General features: G+C 40.8%; 1 protein-coding gene across 12 annotated transcripts in view; it reads left to right on the forward strand.

Annotated features, from left to right (window-relative positions):
• LOC123516581 overlaps positions 1-12,500 on the forward strand; it is a 299,402-nt gene that overhangs the window by 154,509 nt on the left and 132,393 nt on the right. For all 12 annotated transcript variants that reach the window (XM_045276094.1, XM_045276093.1, XM_045276099.1 and 9 more), the window contains one exon: positions 12,296-12,432. The gene's annotated coding sequence lies outside the window, so the exon portion shown is untranslated. The remainder of the gene's footprint in view (positions 1-12,295; positions 12,433-12,500) is intronic.

Below are 12,500 nucleotides of genomic sequence, written 5' to 3' on the forward strand. Positions count from 1 at the left end.
TGCCTTTTTCTTTCCTAACTCCTCCAACTCCGACTGTTCTTTAATTTCCTGTCAATCTCTCTCGGTATTAGTTCACACTGTTTCTGTGTTCTAAGCTCTTCTGTACCTGTTCTTGTCTCTATAATATATCATCTCTGTACTATTTCGAATCCCTTCTCTTCCGTACATCTGTCTCCTCTTACATCTGTTATTTTCTTTGTCTTTAAAAGTCTCTGTATTATTTTCATTTATTGAACGTCGTCCTTTCTGTTTCCAAAGTTCCTCTTCCTCTTGTTCCTCGTGTCTGCAAAGTCTCTCTGTACTAATCCTTAAATCCTCAGCTTTCCTGTTCCTAAATCCTCTTCCTCCCAGCAGTTCTTCATCCTTGGGAGCCTCTTTGTATTAGCTATCTGTCCTGATCCTCACCCTTTCTGTCTCACCACCTCTTTCACCTATTCTTTGTCTCTTAAAAGCATCTCTGTTCTAATCCTTACACTTACCCTCTGGTGAATTCTCCTTTTCCATCTCTACCCTGTCCCTAGAAAGCCTCTCAGTACTAACTCTTATTTTTTTCTCTTTTTTAAGTCTTTTTCTTCCGCCTACGAGTATTCCTTTGTCCCTGGAGAGGCGTTGTACTAATCCTCACTTTTCTGTTCACTAAGTTCAACTCGTGATGATGCGTCTGTCACTCCTCGCTGAGTTATTGAATCTCGGCCCTGTACAACGCAACATTATACGCCTAAAGTGTTAACCAATGTGTAGGGAATTAAGCGTAATGGTCGGGTGTGGGACAAGGCCGCCTGCCACCTGCAATTACGGAGGTCGCCACGCCGCCCTCTCACGCCCTTGTGGATTTTCCTAACTATGGTTTTCTACGGGACGGAATGTGTGGCAGACGCCGAGCTCGCTTCTCTCGTTCATGGCAGCGATATATAACCTACCTTGTCTTTTATTAGGCAGAAAGTGACTCCGGTTCTCGACACGGTACGGGCAAGTTAGAAAAGGAAAAAAAAACGCTCGGTTCAGTCAGCGTGGGTAGAAACCTATGATTCTTGTCCTTATCTGATTATTGAGGGAAAAGTGGTCTGTTTTTTTTTTTACCGCAATGGATTGAAGGGAAAGTGCTCGCTTCACAGGAATCAATTATTTTTTTTTATATCCCTAGAGAGAAGAGAAGATAAGTGGCCGTCAATAATGCAATCCTGTTCCTATGATGATGATGATGATAATGACGACGATGAGATGGAATGGTGGCGAAAAAAAGAAAAGGACATTACAGGGGATAAAACGAGGCTTCCCACCACTTCCATTGTACAAGCTTTGTCAAAAGAGAAAAAAGAAAAAGAAAAGTAAATACACGATGAGAATGTGAAAGAAAAAGTATGTTAATGTTTCTTATCTCTCTCTCTCTCTCTCTCTCTCTCTCTCTCTCTCTCTCTCTCTCTCTCTCTCTCTCTCTCTCTCTCTCTCTCTCTCTCTCTCTCTCTCTCTCTCTCTCTCTCTCTCTCTCTTATTGAAAATATGGTACTAATTTGGAGAGAGAGAGAGAGAGAGAGAGAGAGAGAGAGAGATAAAAACAAATTACATGGTATTTCAATTGTAAGGAAGTGGAGGTGAAAAGGACACAGGAAAGAAGGTTGATTGGTAGATTGGGGCAGATGATCAATCACAGGTGAAGTACAGGTATTCTGTTATGGAAACGAGTTGGTTGCATGTTCCTCAAAGTATGTGTGTGTGTGTGTGTGTGTGTGTGTGTGTGTGTGTGTGTGTGTGTGTGTGTGTGTGTGTGTGTGTGTGTGTGTGTGTGTTCTGCTGTAAGAGAAGCTTCTATGAAAGATTGTATACACACTGCGTGGTAGAAATCATGTAGGCAGTGGAAGTAAATGCATAGGTAATAATAGAGAACAGAGATTGTGGTATTAATTTAATCTCCTTTCAAGGCAGTTTTTGGCGATTCTCTTCTGGTTGTGCCTTCATTTAATATCAATGGAATTCTGTCTCTCTCTTTTCTCTCTACACTGCTAAAAAGTTGGTATATTCATAGTCAGATTTTGAGTAGAAATCCAGACTTACCACTCTTCCCTTAAGTACTCTGATCTTATATGAAGTCCATCAATAGTCAGGTTTTGCAAGATAGTCAACTGACCAGAGCACTTTGAGAAAAACACTCTGAACACAATGAAAGTGAGAACTGTATGTTATTCAACTAATGACCACTACTATACTGTACGTTCTTAGGTATGGCTGTCAGTATACACGATATCTGTGGCCACTAGCAAACGGGCCAGAGAGCAGTGAAAATGTAGACTAAGGATTGGCAAGGTAACTGTATGATCGGGAATGCACAAGAGCTCTTTTTATGTAAGAAAAACTCTGGGCAAGTACTTCAAAAGAGTAGAAAAAAAAAAAGACCCACCGAGATGCCAGTCGCTAAAGGATAAGACCCAAATTATTACCCAGAATTAAAGAACTGTCTCGAACATTAAATTTCATCCAATTCGTGTATCAACATTTACTCACTTGACAGATTCAGTACCATGACGCATTTTCATATCAATTCTGCCTACTATTTGATAATTTTTTATGGCTTCAGAAACTTATGTGGGATCAAACAGTGAAGATTCTGGCCAATAATTTTTTTATCTCTATAGACCCTTCCTAATGTCATAAAATTGTCTAATCCTACCCAAATTCAAGGAAAAAAACGAGTCTCAGCACTGAAGGGGCTACTAGGTAATAGATATAGGACATGCACTAAGGCAGGTGTGAACGTGCAGCCCAGCAGGTGAAGAAGGACAGGTACAAGTGGTGGAAAAATAATGTGTATGGTACGAAAAATATTGCATAGGTATTCAACATATACTACAGTTTGGGATATTGGCAATGTGTGGTGGTGGTGGAGAATTCTGATTAGGTCAAACAAGGACAAGTGAGAAGGAAAGCGGAGATAGATATAGATAATGGTGAATGTTAAGATGATGGCGATACATAAGCATAGCAATGTAGTTGATGGAGTGAATATGCTGATGATGACGAGGGTGATGAGTGGAGTAGACAGGAATCTATTCTAATCATGGCACTTTTGGAGATGTTATTTTTTTTCTGTCAGGGAGATTGGACAAGGGTTAAGAAGATTGAGAAGAAAAAAAAGCTCAACGTGTCTCATCCAAACTCAGAAAATTAATGAAAGAACAAGGCCAATGTATTCCAATGAGGTGCCTCGCTACTTCTTCAAAACAGTCATGCAGCAAGCAGGAGGAAAAACACAAGTAGGGAAAGAGTTCCAGTGTTGCAGAGTTCCACATGACAAATTGAGGTAACTAGATTACTGTAATTATCTTTTTATATCGCGGGGTAATAACGCCTGCACATTTTCTTCCTCGGATCTTGAATGTTCTGCCTGTAGGCTTACTTCTTGGAAAACTGGATGGTCAGTCCCTCTCGTGGTGACGCGAGTAGCATAGTAACATTTTTCTTTTTCGTTTTCATCGTTACTATCACGTCTGTTTCTAGCGTTGTAATGAGGCTTTAAACTGATCATGTACATTTATATTTGTTTTATATTTTCTTCTTCACTCGTTAAGGTACATAAACTCTAAATACACACACACACACACACACACACACACACACACACACACACACACACACACACACACACACACACACACACACACACACACACACACACACACACACACACACACACACACACACACACACACACACACACGAACGTCTCCAGTCACTAATAGAAACTAACTAATAAAACAAGAAAGAGTCACAAAGTACCATCAGTTCCTTTTTAGGCGGAATGGAATTGAATATATTATGTGTTTGACATGTTGGCAGCTGCGTCTGTGTGGCTGTGGGTTTGTACTGTGTAGGTGTCTGTGTAGTAGATGTGTTGAGTGTTCGAGTGGCTGTGTGATTCAGGCCTATATTCTGAAACGCCTTGCTCTCTCACCATCATTGCGTTTCCAAAGGCTCCAGATGAAGATACTCGTGTTTCTAAGTGTATGTTTATGGTTTTGGTGGTAGATTGGCAATATTCTTAGTTTATTTAAAGGAGAAACTCTTGAAAACCGGATAGTTATCTCTGTGTCTGGAAAATTGTCGTAGTGAGAGGGGAAGGGGTTTCTAAATAAGAGCAGTGATAAATCAAGCATCATTCAGTTCTTCTGTACGAAAGTCTACACTGTTTTCTTTTTCTAATCTTAGTTTTTTGACATTTTAGAACATAAAAATTCAAATCCCAGATAAAATAGAACATTAAGAAAAAATAAGAAATAAGGAAGGCCCACAAGAAGCAGACAGACCTACATATGTCAGTCCTTGTATAAATCATCCCTGCCTATTTCCATGTATCATCTTCATCCATAAACCTACCTGATCTTCTGAAGTTCCCTAGTGATTCGGAACTGACAATCTGGTTATAGAGCCTTCTTCATTCAGCTCCTAAGACCTTGATTCTTTAAGGCTTATGGCGTTCTTAAGGATTACTGTCAAAAGCCACAGTGATGATAGAGAGATAGTAAGTCGAGTTATCTTCTTTTCTCCCCATTGGCGAAACAGGAGTCTTGTTAAACTGTCGACAGAATCATGAGAACAGTCTTGAATACCGTTGCACCTCCTACTAGACAGTGTTGCTGATGGTGATTTTGCTGATAATGTAAAAGTAAAGGAGGAGGAACCAGGGTACGAATATTATAGAGACAGATATTAATAAGGCTGTCAGTTGTTCAGGTTGTTGATGGGCGACTCAGAACTGCTTAACTTTGTATAAGGAAACCACTTCGCCCAACACATGTCATAATCCTTCCTCCATGTTATTTTTAGCGCCCTCGTCAAGTTGGTTCCAAGTTAACTCATGTCCTTCATCTTATTCTTTTTAGGGAACGATATTAGAAAAAAAAAAAAGAAAGTGTGTATAGACTGTTTAAATGCATGAGCGATTTGTCTTTTGCAGTTATGTATGTAGTAGACAAGTTAGTCATGTTTTGCATTAACCCCTTCAGTACTAGAACACATTTTTTCCATGAGTTTTTGGTATTAGGCGATTTTATTTGCTTTAGGAAGGATCTATGGAGGTCAGAGGTTTAGTGGCCACAGTTTTCACTATTTTATTTCCCCTCCACATAAGTTTCTGAAGCTGTATAAAATCCCCAAATAGTAACCAGAATGAATATGAAAACGCCCTGGTGCTGAAGAGGTTAAAGAGATCCAATGCTACTTATTTTTAAAAGCATACTGAAGGTTTTGACACTGTACTGAAAGGACACTACGCCATGGCTGTATTACTGTATAGGCAGCAATACACTCTTGTTTTACGTACTGTATACATACGTGAAGAAAACGAACTATATACCGTAACATCTTATCAGCAGAACTCAAGACCCATTTTCGTCTACAGCGTGTATATTAGAAGAGGATGTTGTGTAAGTGTATGCAAATGGATGAAGGAAGGTGTGTGTGTGTGTGTGTGTGTGTGTGTGTGTGTGTGTGTGTGTGTGTGTGTGTGTGTGTGTGTGTGTGTGTGTGTGTGTGTGTGTGTGTGTGAGTATAAGAGAGGAGGTATGGTGGTGATGACAGCGGTACGTGAAGACGCTGTCGTGTTTTGCATCTCTGAAGGAGGTGGAAAGGAAATGGCGCCTTCACTGTCATCTGTGTTGTTGTTGTCCTTGATTATATTGTAGTTATTATTATTATTATTGTTATTATTATTATTATTATTATTATTATTATTATTATTATTATTATTATTATTATTATTATTATTATTATTATTATTATTATTATTATTATTATTATTATTATTATTATTTTCTATTATTATTACTTATTGTTATTGTCGTTACTATTGCTGCGTTGATACTACCACTACTACTACTACTACCACCACTACCACTACTACCACTACCACTACTGCTACCACTGCTGCACCACTGCTACTGCACCACTACTGCACTGCTGCTGCACTGCTGCCACTGCTGCACCTACTGCTACTGCTGCCACTGCTGCTACCACCACTGCTGCTGCTGCTGCTGCTGCTGCTGCTGCTGCTACTGCTGCTGCTGCTACTGCTGCCCACTGCTAATACTGCTACTAATGCTAATGCTAATATTACCACCACCACCACCACCACTACTACTACAACTACTACTACTACTACTAATAATAATAATAATAATAATAATAATAATAATAATAATAATAATAATACCACTACTATCGCTACTACTACTACTACTACTACTACTACTACTACTACTACTACTACTACTACTACTACTACTACTACTTTCATTTACCATGTGATGCTCTACTCACAGACTGTGACTCACTGCCGTATCTGATTGAATTCGTGTGTGTGTGTGTGTGTGTGTGTGTGTGTGTGTGTGTGTGTGTGTGTGTGTGTGTGTGTGTGTGTGTGTGTGTGTGTGTGTGTGTGTATTTATTTGTTGATTTTCTCGGAATTTGATGTTTCTAGATGCATAAAGTCGCAGGTGACTACTATTGCTGGAATACCCCGAGATGTAGGTCAATTCGTATCTTTTCTTTTTCCTTTTTTATATATAGATGAAATATTTAGCACGACCGGGATTCTGTTTGCCAAGCTCCATATATTTATCTCTACTCACTTGCTCACTTCTTATAAGTCGTTAACCTAAAATGTCGACGATGGCATCCAGTTGACCTTAGAGTGAGATTAGGAACGAGAAAAAGAACAAAAAATATATATATAAGCTGCGAGAACTCATTAGACCTATATATATGCCAATCTCTAAGAAAAACATGCTTACTTATTCCTTCCTACCATTCCATCTTATTCCAGAAGTCTTACAGTGATCAGGACGAAGGACAAAGGTACAAGGGAATAGTACAGCATTATGTATTGGTTGGCTGGCAATTTGTAACAGTCCTAAGTCGAGTGAACTATAAGTCGCTAATAAGTTTGCTAATCGTCGGTGTGTGGGTGTGGGCATGAGGGCACCCTGTAGCAAGATCTGTTGTAACATATCCTTGGTGCTTTTTATGCTCACCTGGGTTCGCTTAGTCCTGTTTTTTATTTTCTTTTTTTTCTTTTTTTTTCTGGTATCGGTTCGTGTCTGTGGATTCAACATGCAGTCTACTGTCTCTTGTTATACATCTGTGAGTAGTGTTACTAATTATTTTTATCAGTAGCGTACTTTTTTTTGTATTTGCACAGTTGAAACCCTCCTAAAGATTGGACGTATACAAAAAATAACTTAGTAATCACTGTCTGCTAAAAGTCTCTTGGAGTCTCAAATAGTTGCCATCAATCCAAGCTTGAGATAGGAAGTTATGCTGCTTTATTACAGGTGTGCTAAGCAGAGTACGAAAACGAAATCAAGTCAGACAATTTGTCATAGAATTTACGACAGCGAATGAGTGAACGAAGCCACAGTAATTCTTGCCTTGGAGAGACTGAAGGGATAGCGTGAGCATGTGGAGCAAGTCTCGGCATTGCCCGATAAGAGGAAGACACCAAAGGCTGTAGAACAAACACACTTTCTTCCAGTCCTAACTCTGCTTCTTTATCTAAAAACACACAATATCTCAGGAAAGAAGTCTGGTTAGTTCTATCTTGTGCTAGGAGTCGTGATGTTGTGGCGCAGTATTTGGTGCGATTGGAGAAACTGGAAACGCAGTAAATGAAGCTCGGTGGATGATATGAAGCACTTTAATCTTTTCCTTTGTGCATGATTCAATCTGAGTAAAAGCTACGAAGTCTCGCACTCACACTCTTTATACCGTCAGGACTGGGAAATTGAGATAAATATAAGGCACTGCCACAATTCTCAGTGAGTCTTCTTTAGGAAGGACAATTAATGATATACACAGGAAAGTAAAAAGTCTTCTCGTCTAAGTCACATTGTGGAAACACGAATCATGTGCGATGAAAGTTTGTAGCAAAATGTTTGACATACTTCACACAAATAGAAACTGAAATATGAGCGAAATTCAAAAGTCTTTAGATTTCTAGATTTATGCGCTTCCATTGAACAAATTGAATGTCAACACAGTGTCGGTAAGAGTGTAATGCGAGGACTTGACGAGATGAGATGCTTTACCTCCAACAGGCGCAGAGTCAGCTTAGGAACAACTCAGCACACGGAACTTGCAAAGGATATTTAAGCTTTTCAAAAGTTCACAACATAACTGCTGAAAATATACCTTTTGTTCACCTTTTAGATTACTTCGGCATTATTTATTTTTCTGAGAGAGAGAGAGAGAGAGAGAGAGAGAGAGAGAGAGAGAGAATGAATGAATGAATGAATAAATGAAGACATCAAAGCAAAACCAAGACAACATGAGACAGAAGAGAAAGAAATCCAGCAATGAATGAATGAAATAAAAATGAATGAGGAAAGGAAGAGAAGAACCAAGTTAAATGAATGAATAAGACAACAAAATAAAACCAAGGCAACAAAAGACGGAAGAGAAAAAGAAATGCAGCAATGAAAGAAGAAAATATAAACAATAAGAGGAAATAAAGGGTGAATGAGGAGAGGAGGAGGAGGAGGAGGAGGAGGAGGAGGAGGAGGAGAAGCAGGTTAGGTGGAGGGAAGGAAGGGTGGAGGAAGGAGGGAGGGAAGTTGTCTGACTAAGTATGCACAACCATCCTTCATTTTCCTCAGCCAACGTTTGTAATCCAACCGCCAACTTGTACTGTAATTAAGATGTAATGGTTGGCAGTGGTATTTTCCTCATCCTCCTACTCCTCCTCCTCCTCCTCCTCCTCCTCTTCCTCCTCTTCTTTCTCTTCCTTCTCATCACCATCCTTCTCCTGTCTCTGCTACATCCTCCTCCTCTTCTTCCTTCACTTTATCATCATTCTTATCCATTTCCTCTTCCTTCTTCTTCGCTTCTGGTAACTTTTGATGAGAGAGAGAGAGAGAGAGAGAGAGAGAGAGAGAGAGAGAGAGAGAGAGAGAGAGAGGCCCACATTGTTTTGATTAAGTTTTTAAAGTTTTTTGGAGGTTTTACCTTGATATTTGAAGGTGTGTGTGTGTGTGTGTGTGTGTGTGTGTGTGTGTGTGTGTGTGTGTGTGTCCCATCTTGAATACATACACCCATACACCTTTGCTCACAGTACACTACCATATCTGTTTGTGTACCTTCGTGTGAGTGAGTGAGAGAGTGTGAGTGTGAGTGAGTGTGTTCAGTGTTATTCTCTCAGTGCACACACCTGGGCAGACAGAGACCAAGTTAATTAATCGCCAGTAAAGGGATGGATGGATTGCTAACTTATTCGGATCCAATTAACTCCCGGAATTGCCTTCATTATAATACAGTATAATATATTTTTTCCACCATTCACTGCTTCATGGAGCGTGAGAATTATTGTGCCTCCTTTTGATGGGCGTGTACGTATAGGCGACGCTACGGGAGGTGTGTGTGTGTGTGTGTGTGTGTGTGTGTGTGTGTGTGTGTGTGTCTGTGTGTCTGTGTGTTTTGCATGACTGACAAGACTGGATATTCTCTCTCTCTCTCTCTCTCTCTCTCTCTCTCTCTCTCTCTCTCTCTCTCTCTCTCTCTCTCTCTCTCTCTCGTTGTCTTCAGGAGAGTTTGAGATAAGAAAAAAAAACTTAAATGAAAGTGAAAACAGAAGCAAAAGCACCAACATTACAACAGATAAATGGTCTTGTCATCACCACCACCACCACCACCCCACCACCACCACCACCACCACCACCACCACCCCTTACTCTAAACATTAGTTAAGGAAGCAATACATAAAGGAAATAATTAAATGAATAATCAGCCCCACTTCAAATATACCACCTACGTTTGTTTTTTCTGTTTTTTCCTTATTTTTGTTATTCTAATGCTTCCTTTGTTTTCCTGTTGTTTTGTTTTGTTTTTCCTGGTTTTGTCCTCTTTTTTTTTTTTCTCTTCGTCCTCCTTATTTTTATCTTTTATTTTCTTGTGTGTTCATTCGTGTTTCCTTGTGAGCTCGCATTCGTCTTCCACTTTGTAACAATTGGGTGCTGGCAGGATGTAATCTGTCTCCTCCTCTTCCTCCCTCTTCTCCTCCTCCTCCTCCTCCACCTCCTCCTCCTCCTCCTCCTCCTCCTCCTCCTCCTTGTCCTCTTTTTCCTCCATTTTTTTCTTTTCCTTGCTCTTTCTTATCTTTCCACAACATTTCTCTTACTAATGTTTTCCGTTCTTCCTTTCTTCCTTTCTTCTAGTTATTGTTCTTTTTTTTCTAATTCTTGCTCTTCTTTTTTCTTCTATTGTTCTGCTGGTGGTAGTGCTGTTATTCCTTTGCTGTTCCTGCTGTTATTATTGTTGCTGAAGTTTTTAATTGTTCTCGATCTTTAGTTCCCTCCTCCTAGATTCAATAACTGTAGATATTTCAACCTTAGTATATCTCCATCTCTTACTCCTCTTATCTTCACCATCACCACCACCACCACCACCACCACCACCTTCGCCATGCCTCTCAGGATTCGTTCTGTGACTGGTTAATTTCATAGTTAATTAACATCCGACACAGAACATTAGCATTAAGCGCAAGACTTCTCTGTTCTGATCATTAGCGGCGTGATGATGAGCCAGCAGTGTTTGTGTGGGAGGCAAGTTTTTGTTCCCATTACTAAGTGAACCTTGCTGTAATGGTCATTGTACGTAGGTGTGAGGTAGGTACGTTGGTAGGTAGGTAGGTAGGTAGAGAGAGAGAGAGAGAGAGAGAGAGAGAGAGAGAGAGAGAGAGAGAGAGAGAGAGAGAGAGAGAGAGAGAGAGAGAGAGAGAGAGAAAGAGAAGAGAATAGATATATACAAATTAACCCACGAGATTTTGTAAGTTAAATCTTGCATTAGAAAAAAAAAAGACGGTGTAGAAAATGAAACTAGAAAATCAAAAATAAAAGAAAGAAAATGGAAAATGCATTACCACTACTACCACCACATTCATTTCTTACCTTTTTATGTATGTATGTATGCATGTATGTGTGTGTATGTGTGTCTATGTGTGTCGTGGGATAGATGGGAAGGGTGGTGATAGGCCAGTCCTCGTGTAACAGAACCGAATCGTAATATAGAAACACTGGAATCCTGGAACCGAAACCGCCTAAGTCATTCGTTTGGTCTTGAAAGCTTTCTTCCCCGTCGCTCTTTCATCATCGCCGTGATTAAGAGATGATTACCAAATACACCGAGTTATTTCCGCTGCCTCATTATCTGGTGGAGTTAGCGCTGTTGTTATTGTTGGTGGTGGTGGTGGTGGATGTTGGCAGTTAGTGTTGTTGTTGTTAGTAATGGTGGTGGTGTTACGGTGTTATAGGGCTGGTTATAGTGATTGTGGTTGTGGTGATAGTGGTGGTGACAGAAATAACGCTGCCTCATTATTCATGGTGGAGTTAACGCTATTGTTGTTGTTGGTGTTGTTGGTGGTGGTGGTGTTTGGTAGTTGTTGGTGTTGTTAGTAATAGTGGTTGGTGGTGGTAGTGATGGTGGTGGTGATGGTGGCTAGTGTTGTTGTTAGTAGTGGTGGTAGTAGCTGTAACGGTGGTGGTGTTACAGTGATTGTGGTTGTGGTGATAGTGGTGGTGACAGAAATAACACTAAAAATGACGAGTCTGGTGGTGATTGTGGTAGTGGCAGTGACGGTGATGGTTGGGGGGGTTGATATTAGTAATGATAATAGTTTTGACGCGGACAACACTGAGAACGAGATGATTGTGATGATGATATACACATATAATGGTGGTGGTGGTGGTGGAGGATGGTGAGGATTTTATTACCTGCAGTGGTGTTCCCTGGGGTGGCGACGCTGCTGGTGGTCGTGGCAACACCCTTGATGACGAGGAAGACGATGGTGACGATGGTAACGATGAGGGCCGTGACGAAGGCGGTGACGGTGGCGGTGATGATTACGGTGGAGAAGAAGGAGGGGGAGGAGGGAATAGAGGGACGGTGGAGGTACTACGTAGGTGGGAGAGAGAGGGAGGGAGGCATGAATGTTGGTGTGGTTTAGTGCAAGTTGGTGCCGCTAGGTGTCACTGCCGCCCCGGGACGAGCCGCCTTCCGCCCCAAGCACACACACAATCGCGAAGCACAAACGCATGCAAACTTTTTTTTTTTCCTCGCATTCTGTTATCCACCACATCACCTTCTCCTCCTTTTATCCACACGCACCATATCACCAATGCTTGTTCTTTACACCCATGTCCACCTATGTATATATTCGTAATCCCGACGCATATTTCCCTTGCAATTACTTGTGTCTCTTTTTAACCCAATTATTGATTTTCGTTTATTTTTACGGGCCTACTAATCGGTGTTGCAGGTAGCGGCCGGTGGCGTTGGTAGGGACGATCGCCCGTTCTTTCCTTCCCGTCGTGCTTCTGAAAAACCGAGGAGTTGGTCAAGGCGGAGCACAGAACTGAGAGAGGCTGAGGTGGCGACGTGCAAGCAGCAAACCAGGTTAGTACAGCTGCTGTCTTATATTCTGCTTGTAATTACACGGTGTAGGTCTGCCTGTCTGCTTGCTT

Source organism: Portunus trituberculatus, chromosome 41, assembly GCF_017591435.1.
Source record: "Portunus trituberculatus isolate SZX2019 chromosome 41, ASM1759143v1, whole genome shotgun sequence".
In the NCBI taxonomy this organism is placed as follows: Eukaryota; Metazoa; Arthropoda; class Malacostraca; order Decapoda; family Portunidae; genus Portunus; species Portunus trituberculatus.